Source organism: Pan paniscus, chromosome 5 (genome assembly GCF_029289425.2).
Source record: "Pan paniscus chromosome 5, NHGRI_mPanPan1-v2.0_pri, whole genome shotgun sequence".
NCBI lineage: Eukaryota > Metazoa > Chordata > Mammalia > Primates > Hominidae > Pan > Pan paniscus.
The window spans coordinates 99,439,259-99,452,437 of NC_073254.2; the positions used below are offsets into that span (position 1 = coordinate 99,439,259).

Consider the following 13,179-nt stretch of genomic DNA (forward strand, 5'->3'; position numbering starts at 1 on the left):
GTGGAAATAGTGTAGGTTCACAACATACTAAGCATTGTGGAAGCTGCAAATCTTCTATCCCTCTTATTTGGCATACATAAGCAAAGTCAACTGTTTTGTGTTTTTCCAGACATTGCTCAAAATTCAAATTAGATTCATATGAAATTGTCTGACTAGAAAATGTTGTGTTGAGTAAATTGAACATGTCTTTGAGTAAATTGAATGTGTCAATGTCAAAAATAATATTTATTATTTTGATTATTTATTATTCCTACTACTTCTATTTTTCATTTAGTGTGCTTTGGGGTAAAAAGGAAAAGCCCCATAGAAAAAAATGAATTGTCTGAAAATGATATGACTTTTTAAGAACCATTATAGCAAAAAGCACAACATTTTATGGGATGTAGATCTGTACTGTGGCAAAGGAGATGGGTTTACTTTGAGTAACTGATACCATTCAGGGCCTGTCCTTGAAGATCAGTCTCCCCAGACTTCATGGTCACTACATAAAGGGGAAGAAAGGGAATGAATATCAATGAGATAATCATCATACCTACTTCAGCCAGTTTTCTTGCAGTATTTATCTGAATCAAATTTAATCCACACTGAGATCCCACTCTCATCAATAATGGGACATCTAATGTCCCTGATCATTAGGGATCCCTCCCTCTCTCTATGCGATCATGTAAATCCAGAAAACCTGGTAGGTACTGGTTATTCACAGCTGGTCGCCGGTATTGACTCTGTTATTCTGCCCCCTAATGATGCTATCGAGCATTATCTTCCAATATTCCTTAAGCACTCAGCTCTGGGTAGACTCAGGAATGAATCCCTCAGTCATTCACCCCACCAGCTCCAGACCTTCTGCTCACCAGACTCCAATATATAATGCGCAGCTTCCTTGTCTCACTGCTGACCCGCTTTCCATTCTGTTGTTTCTTCTCGTTAGCTCTCCTAAAGCTTAGCTTCCCATTTTCTACTGCATTTTTCATTTTTGAATAACAACAGCTTTATTGAGATATGATTCACATACCATAGTATTGATCTATTTGAAGTATATAATTTAATGTCTTTCAGTATGTTCAGAGAGTTATGCAGCAATCTCTACAACACATTTTAGAGCATATTTATAATCCCCAAAAGAAATTGCATATGCATTAGCAGTTATTCCCCATTTTCCTTCAGTTTCCCCACCCTCTGAGGTAATAAGCAACTACTTATCTAATTTTCTGTTTTAATAAGTTTGTCCATTCTGGACATTTCACATAAATGGAGACATACAATATATACTCTTTTGAATTTGGCTTCTTTCACTAAGCATAATGATTCGCAGATCATTCATTCTATGGCATATATTAGAAGGTAATTCTTTTTATGGCTGAGTAATGTTTCATTACATGAATGTTCTACATTTTGTTTATTAATTCACCAATTGATAGACAGTTGAGTGTTTTCAGTTTGGTGCTATTATGAATAATACTATCATGAACTTTTGTATAAATGTCTTTGTGGGGACATATGTTTTCTTTCTCTTGGGTAAATTCCTAAGAGTAGAATTGTTGAATTGTAGGTTAAGTTTCACTTTTTGAGGAACTGCCAAGTTGTTTTCCAAAGTGACTGCACTATTTTCTATTCCTACAAGCAATGTTATCAGGGTTCTAGTTTCTCCACATCCTTACCAAAACTTATTTGTCTTTTGAATTACAGCCATTATAGCGGGTGTGTAGTGATATGATTGCATTTTCAAAATTTTGAAGGCACCCAGCTTGGCCAGGATCAGCTGGATAGGAATGGTGAAAAAGGGCATCTTTGTCTTATGCCAGTTCTTAGAGGAAAGGCTTTCAAATTTTCCCCATTCAGTAAGGTGTTAGCTGTGGGTTTATCATATATGACCTTTATTATGCTGAGGTATATTCCTTCTATGCCTAGTTTGTTGAGAGGATTTTTCTTTTTATCATGAAGAGACATTGAATTCTAACAAATACTCTTTCTGTGTCTATTGAGATGATCATATTGTCTTTATCCTTTAGTCTGTCTATGTGATGTTTCATGTTTACTGATTTGCATGTGTTGAACCGTCCTTATATCCTTGGGATAAATTTCACTTGATTGTGGTGTATTATCTTTTTGATATGGTATTGAATTCAGTCTGCTAGTATTCTTTTGGTGATATTTGCATCTATGTTCATCAGGGATATTGGTTTAGTTTTCTTTTTGTTGTTGTGTCCTTGTCCAGTTTTGATATCAAGGTAATGCTAGCCTCATAGCATGAGTTAGGGAGAATTCCATCCTCTTCAAATTTTTGGAATACTTTGGAGAAAATTGGTGTTAATTTTTCTTTATACATTTGATAGAATTCAGCAGTGAAGTCATTTGGTCCTGACGCTTTTTTGTTGTCCTGGAAGACTTTTTACTACTGATTTAATCTATTACTTGTTATTAGTATGTTCAGGTTTTCTATTTTTTCCAGATTCCATCTTGGTAGGTTGTATATATCCAGGAATTTATTCATTTCCTCTAGATTTTCCAGTTTGTTAGCATATAGTTGTTCATATGATATGTTCATGTCAAAGATCTCTGATGATCTTTTGTATTTCTGTGGTATCAGTTGTAATATTTCCTTTTCATTCTGATTTTTAAAATTTGGGTCTTCTCTTTTCTTATTAGTCTAGCTAGTGGTTTATCAGTTTTATTTATCTTTTCGAACAACCAACTTTTTGTTTCATTGATCCTTTATGTTGTTTATTTCATCTATATTTTGTTTAATTCTTCTCTGATCTTTATTATTTCTTTTATTATACTAATTTTGGGTTTGGCATGTTCTTGATTTCCTAGTTCCTAAAGGGCTTCATTAGATTGTTTGAAATTTTTCTATTTTTTGGATATAGGTGTTTATTACTATAAACTTCCCTTTTAACATTGTTTTTTGTTGTAGTCCACAGGTTTGGGCTTGTTGTGTTTCCATTTTTATTCGTTTCAATTTTTAAAAATTTTCTTCTCCTGCAGCCCCAGAGTCAAAGCCGGTTGCCGACCCAGTCCCGTCCCGCAGTAGCCTGCCTCCTCTTTCCTTTCAACATGATAGATGTCACTGTGTCCTTCTCCAAGGACTTCCTGGGAGGTGGAGTGGCCACAGCCATCTTCAAGATAGCAGTAGCACCCACCGACCAGGTCAAGCTGCTGATGCAGGTGCAGCATGCCAGCAAACATATCACCGCAGATAAGCAATACAAGGGCATTATAGACCGCGTGGTCCGTATTCCCAAAGAGCAGGGGAGTCCTGTCCTTCTGGCGCAGTAACCTGGCCACTGTCTTCAGATACTTCTCCACCCAGGCTCTCAACTTCGCCTTCAAAGATAAATACAAGCAGATCTTCCTGTGTGGGGTGGACAAGAGGACCCAGTTTTGGCTCTACTTTGCAGGGAATCTGGCATCAGGCTGTGCCGCTGGGGCCACATCCTTGTGTTTTGTGTACCCTCTTGATTTTGCCCATACTGGTCTAGCAGCCGATGTGGGTAAAGCTGAAGCGAAAGGGAATTCCGAGGCCTCAGTGACTGCCTGGTTAAGATATGTAAATCTAATGGGATTAAGGGCCCGTACCAAGGCTTTAACGTGTCTGTGCAGGTTATTGTCATCTACCGAGCTGCCTACTTCGGTATCTATGACACTAGAAACGGAATGCTTCCGGATCCCAAGAACACTCACATTGTCATCAGCTGGATGATCGCACAGACTGTCAGGGCTGTTGCTGGGCTGGCTTCCTATCCACTTGACACAGTTCGCCCCCGCATGATGATGCAGTCAGGGTGCAAAGGAACTGACCTCGTGTACACAGGCATGCTTGACTGCTGGAGGAAGATTGCTAGTGATGAAGGGGGCAAAGCTTTTCTCAAGGGTGCATGGTCCAGTGTTCTCAGAGGCACAGGTGGTGCTTTTGTGCTTGTCTTGTATGATTAAATCAAGAACTACACATAAGGTATTTCCTAGGATTTTTCCCCCATGAGCAGGTATGTTGTGTTATATAACATATCTTGAGCATTCTTGACAGACTACTGGCTGTCAATTTATCAGTGGCAACTATTTACTCGTTGAAAATTAGAAGCAATAATATTCATCTGACCAGTTTTCTCTTAAAGCCATTTCCATGATGATGATGGTGATGATGATGGGACTCGATTATATTTTTTATTTCAGTCACTCCTGATACATAACAAATTTGAAGAAATTTAAAAAATCTAAAATTAAAAAAAATTATTCTTAATTTTTTTTCTTGACCAATGGTTGTTCAGGAGAATGTTGTCTAATTTCAGTGTAATTGCATAGTTTCCAAAATTCCTCTTTTTATTAATTTCTAGTTTTAATTCACTATAGTCCGAGAAGACAGTTGGTATAAATTTGATTTTTAAAAAATTGTGGACTCATTTTGTGGCCAAACATATGACCTGGAGAATGTTTCTTGTGCCAAGAAGAAGAATGTATATTCCGTAGCTGTTGAATAAAATGTTCTGTAGGTGTCTGTTAGGTCTATTTGATCTAAAGTGAAATTTAAGTTCACTTTAGATTCAATGTTTCTTTGTTAATTTTCTGTCAGAATATCTGTCTAGTGTTGATGGGGGTTGAAGTCCCCAGCTATTATTGCATTGAAGTCTATCTCTCCCTTTGGATAATGCTTGTTTTATAAATCTGGGTGCTTCAGTGTTGGGTGCATATGTATTTAGAATCGTTATATTCTCTTGCTGAAACTACCCCTTTATCTAAATACCGTCCTTGTCTCTTTTTTTAACTGTTTTGACACAAAGTCTCTTTTATGTGATATAAGTATAGCAACTCCTGCTCACTTTTGGTTTCCATTTGCAGGGAATTTTTTTTTAAATTCCTTTGCTTTCAGTCTATATGTGTCTTTACAGGTGGGGTGAGTTTCTTGTAGATAGCATACAATTGGGTCATATGTTTTTGGACCCATTCAGCCAGTCTATATTTTATAAGTGGATAATTTAATCTGTTTACATTCAAGGTTATTATTGGTAAGTGAAGGCTTATTCTTGTAGTTTTGTTAATTGTTTTCTGGTTGTTTTGTATGTCCTTAGTTTCTTTCTTTCTCTTTTATTGTTTGTCATCATAGTTTGGTGGTTTTCTGTAGTGGTAACATGAGTCCTTTCTCTTCCTTATTTGTGTGTTTGCTCTACCAGTGAGTTTTATATTTATATACTGGAAGTCCTCACCAGAGCAATTAGGCAAGAGAAAGAAATAAAAGGTATCCAAATTGGAAAAGAGGAAGTCAAACTGTTTCTTTTTGCAGATAACATGATCTTTTATTTAGAAAAATCTGAAGACTCCACCAAAAAACTCTTAGACTTAATAATAAATCAAACAAATTTGCAGGAAACAAAATAAATATACAAAAATCAATAGCATTTTTATTTATCAATAATGAAATAGCTGAAAAGAAATCAAGAAGGCAATCTCATTTGCAATAGCTTAAAAATACCTAAAAATAAATTTAACCAAGGGGATGAAAGATCTTTGCAAGGAAAACAACAAAACACTGATGAAAGAAATTGAAGAGGGCTGAGTGTGATTGCTCATGCATGTAATCCCAACACTTTGGGAGGCTGAGGTGGGAGGATCTCTTGAGTCCAGGAGTTCAAGACCAGCCTAGAAAACATAGCAAGAGCCTCTCTCTCTCAAAAAAAAAAAAAAAAAAATTGCTGGGTATGGCGACACATGTCTATATAGACCTAGCTACTTGAGAGACTAAGGCAGGAGAATTTCTTGAGCCCAGGAGTTTGAGGTTACAATGAGCTATGATCACACCACTGCACTCCAGCCTGAGTGACACAGTGAGACCCTGTCTCTAAAGAAAAGAAGACAAAAGAAATTGAAGATGACACAAATAAATGGAAAGACATCCCATGCTCTTGAATTGGAAGAACTAATATTGTTAAAATGACCATACTACTGAAGGCAATCTACATATTCAACAAAATTCCTATCAAAATACCAATGTCGTTTTTCACAGAAAGAAAAGAATCCTCAAATTTGTATGGAACCAAAAAAGATCCCGAATAGCAAATGCAATTATGAACAAAAAGAACAAAGCTGGAGGTGTCACACTAACTGACTTCAAAATATGTTACAAGGCTATAGTAACCAAATGAGCATGGTATTGGTATTAAAAACAGACACATAGACCAGTGGAACAGCATACAGAACCTAGAAACAAATCCAGGTATTTACAGCCAACTATTTTCAACAAAGGCGCCAAGAACATACCCTGGAGAAAGGACATCCTCTTCAATAAATAGTGCTGGGAAAATTTAATACCCATATGCAAAAGAATGAACTAGACCTCTATCTCTCACCATATACAAAAATCAACTCAAAATGTAGTAAAGACCTAAACATAAGACCTGAACATAAAAACTACTAGGAGAAAACAATACTTCAGGACATTGGTCTATGCAAAGATTTTACGACTAAGATCTCAAAAGCACAGGAAACAAAATCAAAAGTAGACAGACGGGACTATAATACACTAAAATGCTTCCGCACAACAAAAGAAATCACAACCAGAGTGACAAGACAACCTGTTGAATGGGAGAAAACATTTGCAAACTATTCATCTGATAAGGGACTAATATCCAAAAAAGACAACAAACCAAAACAACTCAACAGCAAGAAAGCATGTAATCCCATTTGAAAAGTGGACAAAGTACATGAAAAAATATTTCTCAAAAGAAGGCATACATATATGTCAACAGGTATATTAAAAAGTTCAATATTACTAATCTAATTTTACCCTAGTTTGAATGGCTATTATTATTTAAAAAGACAAAAAATAACAGATGCTGATGAAGATGTAGAGGGAAAAAAGAACTTTTACACACTGTTGGTGGGAATGTAAATTAGTACAGCCACTATGGAATATAGTATAGGAATTTCTTTAAAAACTAAAAATAGAACTACCATACAATTCAGCAATCCCATTACTGGGTATTTATCTAAAGGAAAGGAAATCAGTATATCAAAGAGATATCTGTACCCTCATGGTTACTGCAGTATAATTCACAATAGCAAAGATATGGAATCAACCTAAGTGTCTAACATCAGATAAATGAATAAAGAAAATGTGGTATATACTCACAATGGAGTACTATTTGACTAGAAAAGGAATGAAATCCTGTAATTTGCAGCAACTTGGACAGAACTAGGGATCACTATGTTAAGTGAAATAAGCCAAGCACAGTAAAACAAATATAGCATATTCTTATTCATATATTGGAGCTAAAAAAGTTGATCTTGTAGAGGTAAAGAGTAGAATGATAGCTACCAGAGGCTGAGAAGAGTGTGTGGGAAGGGCATGAGGAGAGGCTGGTTAAGGGTAGAAACAGTTAGACAGAATGAATATTTATTATCAGAGTAGGATGATTATAGTTAATAACGTATCATATGTTTCAAAATAGCTAGAAGAGAGAATTTGAAATGTTCCCAACATATAGAAATGATAACTACTTGAGGTGATGGATACTCTAAATGCCCTGACTTGATTGTTATACATTCTGTGCATGTAAGAAAATGTCACGAGCCCCATAAAAATACACAAATATTACGTACCAGTAAAAAATATTTCAATAAGTTGGTTACATTTAAAACTTGGGAGAAAGTTTTCTGGGTATTTGAACTCTCTGGAATCATCCAGATGTTCTCACAACACTAAGCCTCAGTCTTACAAGGTGGCAATTGGCTGGAACTGTATAATTGCCATTCTCTTTAGAATGGCATGTTCTCTCCAATTTACTAGAGTCACATCTTTTGAGTGTGACAATGATCGTATCAGTTTCCATTTTTATTATAGTTGTGCTGTTATTTTTCTGTAGTTAGGCAATATTTTGTGACTCCATGTCTGTAGCAAAAGTGGAAAATAACATAGAGACTGCAAAGACAATATAATTCAAGAAAAGTAGGAGAGAACAAAGTTGTTTTCAAAGAAACTAAATAAATATACAAAGAAACAAAAAATATACAAAAATCTGTAGTATTTCTGTTTATCAATAATGTAATAGCTGACAGAGAAATCAAGAAGGCACTCTTCATTTACAATAACTTAAAAAATACCTAAGAATAAATTTAACTTATTTATTGTTAAATAAAAGATCTCTACAAGGAAAACAATTGGAGACAACTCTTACATGTTTAATACACAAAGTATGTCTTTGTCAAAAGAATGCAACTGAAGTCATCATTATGAACAAACTACAGAAAGATAACGCATGAGAATTTAACGAGCTGAGAGAAACAACAGAAATTTCAATGGTGTTCTATTTTAAAAGCAAATCACATAAGTAATGCTACCATGAAAAGTAATTATTAGTTTTTTTAATGCAAGGGAGCTTATAAAATTTTTTAAAATTTATGTTTTGATTATCTTATTTTTTGAAAGAATTGTTTCTTTGGCAAGAAATAATCTACCACACTTTTTAAACCAGACTCAGTTTTCAGAATTGGAAATTACAGGAATTCCCCAATTGCAGAGTTGAAGACCTAATTCCAAACAAAGTTCTCTAACTTCAAACTTTTTAAAAATAAACAAATGTTTTTCACTTTGTTTTTCACAAGTAATACTGATAGAATGAATGGTTATCAAATAAACCAAGTAGCATTATAATATGATACTGACAGCAAAATATGATGGTGTTAGAAAATTAGATGTTTTCAATGTCTTGAAAGTAGTTACTCTAAACATAAAAGCAAACTATGTTTGGAAGTAAACCTATATTGAAAACATGTGTTCTCCGTTATGAGCTAAAATAAAACAAAATATTGTTCTCATTTAAGGGATTCAAGGCCAAATTCTGTACATCTATTTTAAAGAGGAATACAAAGTCTAATCCATGTTATATAGAAAAAAGATGTTAGTTTTCTAATTATAAATCAGAATAATTGGAGTTTGAAAATTTTCAGTTAATCTTTTTATTTTGAATTTAATATATAATCCAAAATATCATATCTGCTTACATTATGCCATGCACTTCTAATTTAGTTCTAATTTAGTAAAAATAAAGACTGTTTGATTCTATTTCTGGAAGTTAAATGTTCTTATACTTGGGCTTCTGCACACAATTACATTACCTACTTTGACCCTCAAAGCTGTTGAATTGTGAACACCTGCACCAAGAAAAGTGTTCAAGGATCTTCATGTTTCTTCATGATCCAGTCCAGATTATCAAGATGGGAGAATGTATGGGAACTATGAGCAGACACTCAGAAATAGAGACATCTTTTCCTGAAGCGAGGAGAGCAGAATGGGACCACCAGGATACTCAGCTGATGAAGAAGGTGGTGGCCCAATGTTGATTTTAGTCAGTAGGACGCAAGCTCAGCATGAAAATGTTTGAGGTGGTGGAGGAGGTAACTGCGGGTGGCAGGAGAACAGTCTCAACTTTTTTTTGTTTGCTTGCTTGTTGGTAGCTCATGGCTGTGCAAGCTCAGCACAGGCCATTTACTGAGGATCCTTCCACACTTAACTCCACAGCAGCCCCTCTCCTGGACCCCTACTTCTGCAGGGGGCAGTATCTAGTTCTGGCAGAGAGGTAAAAATGTTTCTTGTGTTCTGAATGGCTAATTATATATCAGTGTTTACAAGGGAAAGGTCCCTACTTCTAACCCCTGCAGCACTTGGCCTGTGCTCTGAAACGTATACTTTGACTACCCCTTTTATCTTAGCATGAAGAACTGGCACTGACATTTATTAGTCATAAAGTTATTCATTCCATTTTAAATCCAACTATGGTGCTCAACTCCCTAACTTCCTGTGGCAGTGGGTTTCACAAGTTGGCTATACGTGGCACAAAGTAATAGTTTCTTCAACTTGCTTTAATTTTGTCAGCCATCAATTCCACCAGATGACATTTTGTTCTTCAGTGACATTTTGGAACATTCAGTTCTTTGGTTGAGATTACAAAGAAAACCCTCCCTCAGGCTCTCAGGCACTAAATAATCACCATTTGCCATTTTCCCTTTAAATATGTTAGCCTGGTTTGATTGACTTGGAGAAAAATCTAAAATTCTTTTTCCTAATTTGCCATCATCGTATTCGAATTTTAGTCTTCTCTACTAGTCTTTCTTGGGAGTCATTTCAAATGCCTATTTATTATTAGGTATATTTATAAATTGGCCTATTTGGTAGGATTAGGATTAATTTGTGTGAACAGTGTGCTTCTCAAAAAGTATCGAGAGTCTTCTAATGACAATGTCTCACAATAAATTGTCTGTGGCCATCACTTCATCCAGGGAGTAGGTAACAGGATGAATAACATGATTTTAGAGCAATTGAATTGGTTCTGTGCCTGCCACCTCCCTCACTACCAATTCTCCCACTCACTCTGATTTATGAAATTTTTCTACTGAGGTTCAGTTACTTTGATCCCTATTTCAACTAAAACTCCCTCAAAGAGAGGTGTTATTTAAGCTACTGTCAGCCAAATTATGATGATATATGACATCTCTTATTCTTTAAACCAGTGGTTTCCAAATCTTGTCCTGTGGAACCCTAGAGTTCCCAGAGTATCACAGGAATCATAGCAGATTAAGAAGAATCAGATGGGCTAGGTTACAATCAGAGCAACTCTGCTGGTACTGTCACAGGATCCTTAAGTGTAGTTTTTCCAGCCAGAAACCTCTCTGGCCAGTGGCACCTTTGCCTGAGTTTGGACCTACTCGGCTCATTCCACCCACCTGGCCTGGCAGGCTGAGCTCGGTTTGTGCTACTGGCCTGAATCCTACGCCTGCCAAGGCTGAGCCAGGCATGGAGCAGCGAAGGGTTTGGAAGCGAGTGAGCATGGGCCACTGCTCACAGCCAGGCATGCTGGCTGCTGTTGAGAGGTGACAGCATGCTGGCAGCCCTCGCAGCCCTCGCTCGCTCTTGGCGCCTCCTTGGCCTTGGCGTCCACTCTGGCCATGCTCGGGGAGCCCTTCAGCCCGCCACTGCGCTGTGCGGGCCCCTCTCTGGGCTGGTTGAGGCCGGAGTCGGCTCCCTCAGCTTGCCGGGAGGTGTGGAGGGAGAGGCTCCGGCAGGAACCAGGGCTGCACGAGGCGCTTGAGGGACACCTAGAGTTCCAGATGGGCGTGGGCTTGGCGGGCCCCGCAGGCCCGGGCAGTGAGGGGCTTAGCACCCGAGCCAGCAGCTGTGGAGGGTGCACGGGGTCCGCCAGCAGTGCCGGCCCACAGGGGCTGCGCTCCATTTCTCCCCGGGCCTTAGGTGCCTGCCCTCCCCCAGCCCTCAGCCGCCGTGGGCTCCTGCACGGCCTGAGCCTCCCCAATAAGCGGGGCCCCCTGCTCCACGGCACCTGGTCCCATCGACCGCCCAAGGGCTGAGGAGTGCAGGTGCAAGGTGCTGGACTGGCAGGCAGCTCCACCTGCGACCCTGTGCAAGATCCACTGAGAGAAGCCAGCTGGGCTCCTGAGTCTAGTGGTGACTTGCAGAACCTTTATGTCTAGCTAAGGGATTGTAAATACACCAGTCAGCACTCTGTATCTAGCTGAGGGCTTGTAAACACACCAATCAGCACCCTGTGTCTAGCTCAGAGTTTGTGGAGGCACCAATCGGCACTCTGTATCTAGTTAATCTGGTGGGGAGGGAGAACTTTTGTGTCTAGCTCAGGGATTGTAAACACACCAATCAGCTCTCTGTAAAACAGACCAGTCGGCTCTCTGTAAAATGGACCAATCAGCAGGATGTGGGTGGGGCCAGATAAGAGAATAAAAGCAGGCTGCCTGAGCCACCACTTGCAACCTGCTCGGGTCCACTTCCACAGTGGGGAGGCTTTGTACTTTCGCTGTTTGCAATAAATCTTGCTGCTGCTCACTGTTTGGGTCCACACTGCCTTTATGAGCTGTAACACTGACCGCGAAGGTCTGCAGTTTCACTCCCGAAGCCAGTGAGACCACAAAGCCACCAGGAGGAATGAACAACTCCAGATGCGCCACCTTAAGAGCTGTAACACTGACCGCGAAGGTCTGCAGTTTCACTCCCGAAGCCAGTGAGACCACAGACCCACCAGGAGGAATGAACAACTCCAGATGCGCCACCTTAAGAGCTGTAACACTCACCGCGAAGGTCTGCAGCTTCACTCTTGAGCCAGCGAGACCACGAACCCACCGGAAGGAAGAAACTCTGAACACATCCGAACATCAGAAGGAACAAACTCTAGACACACCGCCTTTAAGAACTGTAACACTCACCGCGAGGGTCCACGGCTTCATTCCTGAAGTCAGTGAGACCAAGAACCCACCAATTCCAGACACACTGTGACAGTGCAGGCAGCTCCAGGTGCCACCACAGGCACCGGCTCAGGGGCCAGCTCTTTGCCAGACTGTGGCTGGATCAGATGTACTGCAAGCAGCTTCTGATGTGGGTACCCATGTCTGGGCAAGGGAAATGAGTTGGTGCCCGGAAGCTTGGAGACACCAGGAACTGCAGACCCCCAAAGAGGGTGTCACAGCCCTGGCTTGGGGAGCCCCTGGGCATGGGGTCCCCGAAGGACTGTAGCTCTTCTCTCCTTCTCTCCTTCTGATTGCCTGCAACATGGTGAATGGGGGGTGTGTTTCAGCCCTGTTTGTGTTACAGCTTTTTCAGTCCCATTCTGAAGATCTGGAATTCTTGTCCTTCCTCCAGGAAAAATGCCATTGCTGGACAACTGGAGGGTGAGCACAGCAGAGAGGAGCTTCACTGAGTGATGGAATAGCTCTCAGGAGACTCAAAAGTTAGTAGCTCCTTTCTGCAAGCTGATCATCCTGATGGGTGTGCAGCTCTCAGTGGAGAGGAGGCCCATAGAGAGTAGCTCTTTTCCGCAGGCAGATCATCCCAGTGAGTATTCAGCTCTTGATGGAGAGCTATCCACCTGGCGTGGATAGCTGTTTTCTGCAGGCAGATCATCCTGATGAGTGTCCAGCTTTCAGTGGAGAGTAGACCCACAGTGGGTAGTTCCTTTTTGCAGGCAGGTCATCCCAACAAGTGTGAGTCTGGCTGAGTCTGGAGTTTTTATGTGCTCAGAATGGAGACAGTGTGTGCTGATTGATCCATGGGCAGCCACAGGCAGGCCTGGAAAAAGCACCATCCAATTGGCTGAGTGGTCATCAATGAAGATCTCACTCCTGGTCATGGACTTTGCCCAGTACTGGCAGCCCAGCCCCCATGCTGGGCCT

The 13,179-nt window shown here is 39.7% G+C and overlaps 1 pseudogene; it reads left to right on the forward strand.

The window, feature by feature from the left end:
• Window positions 1-2,363: 2,363 nt before the first annotated feature.
• Window positions 2,364-3,951, forward strand: LOC100992104 (ADP/ATP translocase 2-like; annotated as a pseudogene).
• The last annotated feature ends 9,228 nt before the right edge of the window (window positions 3,952-13,179 follow it).